Source organism: Alosa alosa, chromosome 15, assembly GCF_017589495.1.
Source record: "Alosa alosa isolate M-15738 ecotype Scorff River chromosome 15, AALO_Geno_1.1, whole genome shotgun sequence".
NCBI lineage: Eukaryota > Metazoa > Chordata > Actinopteri > Clupeiformes > Clupeidae > Alosa > Alosa alosa.
This window is the reverse complement of record NC_063203.1, coordinates 10,533,177-10,544,024: the sequence shown is the minus strand read 5'-3', so window position 1 is coordinate 10,544,024 and position 10,848 is coordinate 10,533,177. Positions and strand designations below refer to the sequence as shown.

Genomic DNA, 10,848 nt, shown 5'->3' with positions numbered 1-10,848 from the left:
TTAAATCTGCTTGGAGCTTTACCTGGAGAACATGTAACTTGTTGAATTTGTGACCTCATTTGAGAAAATATGTAATTTATTTCCATAACATAAAAACAAAAAGATTGCCCTCATATCATGAAGGGTAGAGGGCAATGAAACCAAGGCACAGATGCATGGGTATATTAGGGCTGTCTTGTTTTCAACAACATAAAATGTAAAATGTAGACTGTGAATGTCCATCCACTGAAAAACCAAAACGTGACATGCTAAACTGCAGAAAAAAAAGGCGCAAGCGAAAGTCACAATGCAGAACAAACATATAGCCCTCTTAGGACAATATAACAGGCACAAGTATGGCACAAGGTTCCTTCTTGTGATTTGTGAAGGATACAGGTTCTAACAGACAGCTGTTAGAAAGGCTTTGATGGACCTTTGAATCTTGAGGTGTGTGATTGTATGACCTCCTCTTTGTTCAGCTTTGGTATTAATGCAATGCGAGGTATCTGGGTACGGGATGATGCATTTTTTAATCTGATGATGGGGTCGAGTCTTCTTTGGATCACTCTGTCAATGAGGTCATCCCTGAATTTTTGAGTCGTCTCCACATAGGTTGGTCTAGCAATCCACTGTTTTGATTGCTTTTGAAAGAAAACACTGTGTCTTGGAAGGCCTGAAACAAAACTAGTATGAATGAAGGTGTTGGAAGTATAGTATGGTTATGATTGGGACATCTGTTGTTATTACAGATCTGTTAGAACTGTGGCTGTTGTTTATGTGACGCCCCAGCTCTACCTGCTTGGTCTTCCTCTTTCTCCCTGATATTGTGTGTGGCTTGATCTTGTCTGTTCCTGTCTTGGCCTGTAGGAGGAGCCGTGGAGGTTCTATTGAGGTGGCTAATTGATGGCCTAATTGGAGGCTGCATAAAATCAGTGTTCTCCAGTTGGTTCCCTCTCTGGCTCTGACACTGCACTAACGAGCATACTCTTGGCAGGGCTGGCTGCAGAGCTGATCCTTTACTTTTGTACTACACATACACATGCTGATCTACACGACGTTTTGCTTTTCCTTACACATACTGACTTTGTAAATATATCAGTTAATAAATATACTTTCGTTTAAAATATACTTTGGTGTGGTCTCCCCTTCGTGTCGTGCTCACTCCGAGCCAAGTGGTCGTGATATTTATATGCTAAAACAAAAAAAATCAGTCACATCAACACTACTTAGACTCAGATATGTGAAGATCAAATTCATCCATGAATGAAACTTCGAAATCTGCAGGGAAGACATAATGTCTACATAATTTGAATTTCTTTAGTACTCACCAGCTGCTGTGAAAGCCTGCTGCCGCTTTGTGCTGTGATTCTCGTTGAGATCCATAATGGCTAGCATAGTGCGTGCCTGCATTGATGGGAATTGAAAGTGAAGTCGCTTTGGACAGTACTTCAAAAGTGCATTATGGAACACCTCAAGTTGTCCTAAAAAATAAAACAGAAAAAGCTTTTGACTAAGTGATCCCTATATCCATCTTGTGTAACCATTTTGAAATCATAATTCAACTGAGTGATCAATATATCTATTCTGTACAGAGTTTCCGCTAGAAAAAAATGGTGCCGGTCATTTAGAGGTTTCGTTTTCCGGACATTTTGATGATATGCCGGTCAAATATCCTATTATCCCTTCTTAATTAGTCAAATTTAGGAAAACTGGAGACAGGCTATGTAGCTTAAAGAATGACATAATCAGGCTGTATAGAATGCAACATGTTCATTAGCCCAACTTAAACATGCCTAACAAGATCTAGCCAGTATAGCTTACTTTTAGGCTTATTAAGGCTTATTCTCGAATTCAGATTGCGTTAGGGGACGGGATTATTAGCCAATTCAAATCGGACAATTTGACCGGAGAGATTTAATTTTGTCGGACATTTCATTTTTTTTCCGGACAACGGAAACCCTGATTCTGTATAACAATTTTGTAATGAATTGAATTCAACTCAGAGCATAAGTCTGTGTAAGGTGACATCAAGTAGAAAGCCACTGCAGTGATGAAAGTTGGGGAAGATCGTGTTTAAATGCACATTTGTGCTCAGATGATTTGGTGTACCTGATATATTGTGTGTGATAAGCATAGTCTTTCATGGTGGATCGAAATATACTCCTAATTAAAATGTATTATCAAAAGATATTAAAATGTTGGTGAGTTTTTTTTGCCTTTTGGGTTTGATGTTTTCAAGTGATTTTACTCTGACTTCATCTATGGAAGGAATGTCCTGTTCCTTTTTTACTCTCTGCTTGATTTGTAGTCTTTTCTTTTTAGCACTATTGCAGTCCACTATTTTTACATTGTAATCCTATAGAACTCCCCTCAAGTTGGGTAACGCCAGATACAGTGGGCAGTGCTTCAACTTGGCCAGCTTCCCTCGCGGTCTGCGCGCGGGATCACGCGGCATCACGCAACTTTAATTTGTATTTTTCCAGTGACGGCTGCAACGACGCTGCAACAACCGGCAGAGGTCAAGTGAGCAGGGTGTCTCGTAAAAAGAAATGGAGCAGGAAAACCCTACACAGACTTCACTACAGACTTTAGCAGACTGGTTTAGAAATAATTTAATAGCCAGAAATATGCCTGCCCTGCCCTAATAAAGAAATATTTGGTTAACAGCGAGTGAATCCCGTTTGCAGCCGTAGAAGAAACGCAGGACAAATTAAACATTCTGGTTTTCTCCGAGTGCAACGATGATAGACAGACATCATTTGGACAAAATATAGAGCATATTAACCTCCGTTGCTCAGCCAAATGTCTTCCTGTTACGTCCTGTTATCACGGAGTTACAGACGATAAACTATTTTTGATGGTCACAAGTTTACTTCATTAGCGTTTATTTCTTTCGTTTATTATTGAAGAGTGTTTTTCATTTAAAGGCTTGACTTCGTGCTTATTCAGAAGAGCATTTAGTGCTCTTCCCAATCCCAGACGTTCACATTGCATGTTTGTTTGTAATGGATGCAACCGCGAGATACGCTTGTCATAGGCGCCGATACCGTGGGTGCTCCGTCTCTCGGGCACCCACTGAAAACATCGAGCACCCACGTGTGCCAGCTTACAGTCCCAGCTAAATTTACATTAATTTAAAATCAAACATCGCAGTTTATGTTAAATTCAGCATCTCTCATAATGTGATTGGATATGTTGCTGTCAATTCCCTACTTCATATACTAACCACCAATGAGAGCGTCTCTCGTATGAAAATTGCTGACACTTCCCACCTGAAGAATTAACGTAAGGCTTTGTCGGGTCTTCAGCCCCGAATGTTTAAAATGTATATAGCCCTGAATATCATTTTAAAAGTAGTCTGACAAAGCTTATTGTTTTGTGACACAGCTAAACACTGGCCTATGGTTTTTAAAAGATGTTCCCTGACAAAGACATTCGAAAATTAAGAATATTTATTGACTTGAAAAATACACTAATTTTTGCAAACTCCCTTCATTCAACCCTTGAAGACATCGCGGTCTGGTGCGCTATGTAGATCGTTTCTCGTACCATTTAATTTCTCAGAATTTAGGTCTACTAGGCCTACAATAACGTCATCACCAAATACATCTTATATTTTTAGTTGATCAACCACAAAGAGTAGCATAGGCCTACTGTGCACAGTGCACTGACGACTGTAGCAGCCCAAGGTAACCAGTTGTTGTAGATGAGAGGCAACCCCTTGTTTCAGATAGCCTGGACAACATGTTACCTGGGTGTTGCCTACGTTATTAATTAATGGTAGCCTACAATAGTTAATTGATTCGCGTAACATATTAGTTGGCTCAAAGAGTAGGGAATCAGGATGGAGAGAGTCCCGCGTGTGTTGCTTTTGCGGGATCGAATCCAGTTTAATGCTAGTTTTCAAATATTTTTTACATGTCTTTTGTCCGAGTGGCTGTAACGTGGCCGAGCGTTCATGGCGTAAGAAAAGCGACTTCAAACCGCCTAAAACAACTTGTTTGTGAATGTCTGACAACTGCTACAGCGCATGCACGCGCAAGGAAGTAGGTGGAGAAACCAGAAGGCACACAACACCGGAACGATTTTAAGGCTATTTCGCATAGGCTACTCAATGGTGCTATTTCACACACATTATAGAGACCCCCACTCCCCGGGGTTAGGTGGAAGGTGTTAATAGACGATTGGCGTAGCCTACAGTGGACTAGGGCTGTCAAAATTGCTCAAAAATGACGTTCGAATATCCACTCTAAAATAAACACATGTATTCGAATATATTGAAATATCTAGGCTATATTATTTGCGCATTATGTCAGTGACGCGTATCATGTCATCTGTTTTTAACTTTTTGTATGGTTATTGCTTGACAGGGGGGGATCCCAAGCAGCTTTCAGCCATAAGGCATTTCCTAATTCACCCGAGACTGATATTCAAAATGTTGAAACTATTTCGGCATAGCCTATAAGCAGTTTAATTAAATGTAATGTTAGTTGTAAACAAACGGGCTACTTGGTGAGGCTTGGCCTCACAGATGCGCTCAGTGGCGGTTCTAGACTCAATTACTCCCCGGGCGAGATCCCCCAACAACAACAAAAAAAATCTTCTTTTTTTTTCAAACAGTCATTTTTTAATTGAGACATTTTAAATGTCATTTTTAAAGCAACAACAGGCAATTCTGCACAAACAAGCAGATGGCAAACAATGAGATGGCAAAATACTGCTTACAGCGTTGCCAAATGACAATGAGGCAATTCTGCACAAAACCGTATTAGAACTTAAATAAATACACAATAGGCCTATATACATAAAAGTGGCAAATATAACTTACAATCATCTGTCCATCGTGTTTGGCACTCGACAGTCGACAACAATCCACAAATTCCCATGATCCACTCGCGACCACAGTCAAGACCATAGGTCATAGGTCTGCATTCATAACATTATGAGATGTGCGTTGTTTGGAAGAAAGTCAAGGTATGACTGATTTTAGCCCACTAATAGACTGTTGTAGGCTACTATACAGTGGATCCCCATTCATCCCCCCTTTCCCGTTTCATTAAGGAGACCCAGAGGTGAACTGTCCCCCGCAAACCCCTCCCTTCGCCCCTTCCTCTGCACAGTGCAGTGCAGTAGGCCTACCTTCTGAGCAACAGGGGCGCCAATTCCCTAATTCCTCACACAAGTGATGGATAATAGAAAATCGTTTTGCGACGTTTATTATTATTATTCTTTTTTTTTTTTTTTAAGCGCTCGTGCCGCCCCCTACAAGATGCCGCCCCGGGCGACCGCCCGGTTCGCCCGTACCTAAAACCGCCACTGGATGCGCTCGTGCCTTAAATGGCAATACAAATCTTCACGATAGGCCTATTAACTGACCGCCCGATTCACGTTGGCTGGGGGGCAGGGGGGCATCAGACATTTGTTCCCAAGGGTCTATGAATTGTTAATCCGGCCCTGCCCCCAACGAACGCAACTTTCCACCTCTGAGACAGCTGAAAAGAAGTCTAGAGGACTCCTAACTCCAGTGGCGTCATGCCCATTGAAATAAAGGGGGCACGTGCCCTCAGGGATTTTTCCTCCCTGATCATTTTTTTGATCATAACTTTGTTCCTATTATGCTCCATAATAAGCCAGAGCCTATAACGACTCAAATGCATTCTTCTGGATGTGTAATAAACCGTACCAAAATAGCTGAAGACCGGTCAACATTAGCCCTTTTCCTAAAATTGGTGTCTGTGTATGTTCCCGTAACAACTCACACGCGCATTGAGCTCGCAATGTTTTGCTTGTGTTGAACTGTTACAGTTAACGCTACAGTTTGAACAGTTGAACTGTTACAGTTACAGTTTAAACAGATACAGTCAATGGTGTTGAAGTGGTAAGTAGTCTAGCTAAGCAATAAAAAGTAGTGGAATTATTTGTGGTTGACCAGGGAATTTTGACTTGGCGATCAAATAGTTAGAACTATGGATTTGATGTTGGCCGCGAATTCAGAGCATTACGTTATTGTTAGCCTACATGGTGTCAGTGTAACGTAGCCTAGGCTACTCTTACACATATTACAAATATTTGGCAAAGTCTCCTGGTTCAATTGTTTCCAGTTTCATAGAAACGAGGGTGTTAAATTTGCAGTAACTACAAAATCCAACCTAATAACATTAGGCCTACCAAGGCATTGCGTTGGATGTTTCTCAATCTCCACTTGTTCTCTTCACGTATGTGGCAGCTAATCCATGTAGTAAAAAGGGATACCCTTTTAAAAGGAGGCCTAAAGTTGTTTTATATAAATAGGATCGCTATGACCGTGATGTAGAGGGCAAGAAAGTATAATAGTCTCTCTCATGTGCTCATAACTTAGGTTATCAGGTCACTTGCTCATGATTTGCAGGTACAAATGAGGTAGGCCTAGCCTATTGCTTGCCATAATGGTAATGAAAAATTTATTACTAGTAGTAAAATATTCAAATATTTAGTGTTAACCTTACTCAGCACTGAAACCTGTCAAACTTCGTTCCAAAAGTCCTTCATCACATGAATTAACATTAAACTAATTTAATTTCTGAGCACCACAAAGTCAGACCTCAGCAGCTTTTTTAATGTAAGATTGTTCTTAGGTCACATATCAATCAAATCATAACAACTGCAATGGTACGGTTTTTAAAATCATGTGTAGTACGCCTAAGTGTAAATGTGTGTCTAAACATGCTTTAATTAGCTTACACTTTAATGAGCTGAATTTGAGCTTACAGTTCTTTCACCAACCTATGTGTTTTACATTACAGTTTTTCTCAGTCGCTTTGGTGCTTTTCTCACAACAATTAGTGCAAACTGCAAAACCTAGTGGATAACCTGCAAAAGCACGTCACTTGCTCAAAATGGATAGTCCATTCCTCAAAAGCAAGTATTTATGTCAATGAAACTGCCAGTGTCATCAAAATGAGAAGTCTTGACACCATCGTTTATGAACAAGATAGTCAAATGGCTTTGTCATGTTTTCATTAAGACAGTTTATGCTCTCAGTGTTTCCCATGCAAAAAAAGGTCAGAACTCGGTGACACTACCTGAAAATGCTCAAAACATCACTATACAGTACTTGTACAGCCATTTAAAAACTACAGTAAAGTTACAAATTGCTGTAGTTAGGGGAGTAAGTGAGTACAAGACACTGAATATGTACGTTTCACAGTTTTACTGTATATGCTCTTTGCAATTTTACAGCATGACAGAATTTGATAACTAGTTCACCAATTTTGTATGTAATGACTCAAGCAATGAAATGAAGACTATTAGTTTTATTGGAAACGACTATTAAGCATCCATAAGTATAGTTCATTTTGACTGACATGACAAAGCAACTGATATACAGTATGTTCAAAAGCATTTGCAATTTGTTCAGAGGAAGGAGAAATTGCTACTATGATGTGCACAAATGACTAAATGTTGTGGAGGTTGAACTAATAGTTATTAGAATTTTCATTCTGATCTAAGAAAAGCACCAAAGCGACTGAGAAAAACTGTAACTTACAAAATAGATACTTTATCTTAGTCCTGATAGATGAGGGTTGCTGCTTGCTCTGTTAAGGTATTTCTGTCCCTTCCAAACTGCATTGAAATGGTATGTTTAGCAGCCAGAATTTTAAGATTTCCAGGGGGAGAAATATCCGGCCCCCTCTAACCCCCGCTACCACAGCTGTGGATAGTGTGGCATGCTCACGCTTTATGTCTCCTTCTTGCAAACTAGGCCTATAGCCCAACCATTTACGTCTTCAAAAAATAACAACTTGCCAGATATGCCTTCATATCTTTGGGCTTCATTCAGCATTTTGTTCTTCCACTGGAAATGACTCTTCTACATTTGCTGCCTGCTGCATCCTTTCTGTTTGTATTGTTTAGAAAATGTTTGACGTCTTGAGTTAATGCATTAAACATTGTTTGCTGGTAACCAGCCACAAATAGCCTACAGATTCTTGCGTGCGTACATTCTCAATTCTCTCCAAAATGTGCCCGTTCTATAGGCTGGCCAAGTGCGTAAGCAAGCAGTCAATTGACTACATTGCAGTCAATAAGTAGGGTCAAATTACGAAACCAAAACGTGGGTCATAGTTGTCTAAGCCTCTGCTGTGAGGCCAAACCCATGAACAAAGACGCATTGATATCTGCAATAGTTTTTTTTTAGCGAAACAAGCTCACAGCCGAACGAGTCATAGCACTGAAGGGAGAGGCAACTGGCATGTGATCTCCCCACGGGCCAATGGATGTACAACTTTTCTCCTGTGCCTACGATATTTAATCCAGTGTTTTGTCAAGTTGCAAAATGCTGTTCGTTTTAACAAATTTTTATGATAGTATGAAGTACTTTTTGTATAGGGTACTATCTTAATTGCTTTATACTCAATACTTGACCAATGGCTATTGCATCTGTCTATTGAAAGTGAGAATGTGGCATGTGATCTACTGTGTAGGCTTCATAAAATAAAATAAACAGATTGCTAATGGCCTACAAGCTGATCTGGGGTGCGTTTCCCGTACAACTACGGAGGTTAGCTTTTTACTAACAGGATGCATCGTTCAACTAACCAACATGTAAGTTACGAAATGTTTCCCAAAACTGTCGTACTTACATAGTACTGTAAGTTTGGACCATGATAGTTTCCAAACTTCAGTAGTCTGGACTAAGGTGGTTAATGACGTTTAGTAGCACGTGAACGGGCACCTGCACATACTTCTGTGGCGCATTGCGTTAAGGCCGGCAGATGACAGCCGCCGTTGCACAGCAGTTACCAGTCCCCTGTCCAAGAGTTCGAATCTGGGTTAAGATTTATATTAATATTGACATCGTTGTTTACCTAAGTTTATCTTTTGTGCAGATCATATTATCAAAATCAGAATCCGCCTTCTTGGCTTGGTTTGCGTAAACTAACAAGGACCCCCATGAAAATCAAAGGCTACATATTCTCAGCTGACTTCGTCAGAAAGTCGCATTACCTTATTATTATCTGCAGGTGTGTGACTTTTACTTACGTGCACATGGCTGCAAATTGACTTTTAATTGATGTATTTTCTGCCTTGGGCATTTTAAAATATGGATGTATGGTGGTTAGACGTGTAAATATCAATTAGAAACCTAAATATATTTAGAATTATTAATTTGCAAACAAATAACTGGGGTCAGTGACGTCTTTGACATGAAGATCCCTGGAACTATGCTTCTACTAGCATTCTACCACAGGTCGAGAGGTGTAGTTGTAACTACCCAACTTTACAATAGTGGTTGCAAACATTCGTTGCTACTATGGTTTTAGGAAACACTAACGTAGTGTAACGATGCATTGGACTATGTCAGTTCCAAATATGAATGTAATTCTACGGCATAAAGCAGATGTATTTGTTTATTGTACAGAAAAATAAAAATGACATGTCAAGCAGTCAATTGACTACATTGCAGTCAAGAAGTAGGGCTAATTAATTTACGAAACCAAAACGTGGGTCATAGTTGTCTAAGCCTCTATAGCGTAGCCTGTTAAAAATGTCGCAGAAGCCTACCCAAGGTTACAGATTAATTCTGAACAGTTATTTCTCTACTGGCTCAATTATCACACCACTGTTTTGATTTGCGTAGTTGCGTTAACCCAACACTGACAATAATGTAGACAGCAAATTTCGATTTCCGCTACCACCGTAGTGTAGTCCTTAAGCCATACCCAAGTAGCCTAAATCGAGGTAAATCGAGCTTTTTCAGAAGGGGCGGCAGGCAGAGCGATGTACAGTGGCAGAGCGACGCACAGTGGCTAAAAGTGGTACTAAAGCTTCACGCCTCGTAATGCACGACTGAAGTGACCATTTGAAAGCGATGCCCACTGTACTGTCCCTTCCAGGCAAGCCACATACCATGCAAAATGATAGCTTACTTACAGCGTTGGATGACGATCCACTTTGCTCCGTAGATGATTTGAAAATCACTGGTGTGGCCGAATCTTTTAGGCGAAGACTGATGTGGTGTAATCCTCCAGTGAGAAATGTTGAGAGCAAACACGCCAACTCCACTGCTGTTGTAAGATCAATGTTCAAAGCAGCTAGCCCTGCTTTCCGCTGTTTGCAGCAAAGCGGAATTCTACGAAACATGACATCACTATAATGCTTCTGTTGTTATCACAACCCTTCATAATGCATGTTATAACCATGATTGTTCACAATCTATTTTACCACTACCTGCTACTTTGCTAAGTCAGCTCAAACTAACGCCAGCAAGGCAGGTTGGTTCTATTTACAGAAGTGAGTGTGTGTGTGAGGAGAGAGAGAGGCAGAGGGGAGGGGTCGATCAAGCATGGATAGGATCTACATTTAGGTGTTAAGATATTACTACGCTAACGTCAAAGTACTCCCAAGTGCTATTGCGCCACACATTGTAGTTATCCTGTTTATTCGCTTGGAAAATCGCCACGTTTCATGTTGTGTGATCTTACACAGTTTTATCAACTACTCGTGCAACTGTATTTAAGTAGAGAAAACGTGGATGTGTTTGTTTGCTGCTATCTTCCTCCCTCTATGGCTATGTCTGAGCCCTCTAGCAAAGCAACATGCTAACAAATTCGCGCCGCGCGCCAGAGCGTTTGAGTGCACGTACCGACACGGGAGAGGTATGATTCAAGTTGTGAAAGTTAAGGTAAGAACATACTGTATATTAATACTGACATTGGGTGGCGTGTTCCTTTAAACAGTATTTCTCTATAGAGGAAGAGTCCAGGTGCTAAAATGGCCTGTCTGCAGTCCAGATTTGTCAAATTAGGTGCATAATGGAATGAAAAACATGACTAAGAATACCCCATACTGTTGAGCAACTGAAATCCTATATTGGGAAGTAATGGGACA

The 10,848-nt window shown here is 40.4% G+C and overlaps 1 long non-coding RNA gene across 1 annotated transcript; it reads right to left on the bottom strand.

Moving 5' to 3' along the window:
• Positions 1 to 773: 773 nt before the first annotated feature.
• On the bottom strand, positions 774 to 10,029 carry LOC125308752. Its single transcript, XR_007195960.1, has 3 exons — positions 9,892 to 10,029; positions 1,308 to 1,460; positions 774 to 840 (listed from the first exon to the last, which is right to left on the bottom strand). It is a non-coding gene; the product is annotated as an uncharacterized LOC125308752 (long non-coding RNA).
• Between the last annotated feature and the right edge of the window lie 819 nt (positions 10,030 to 10,848).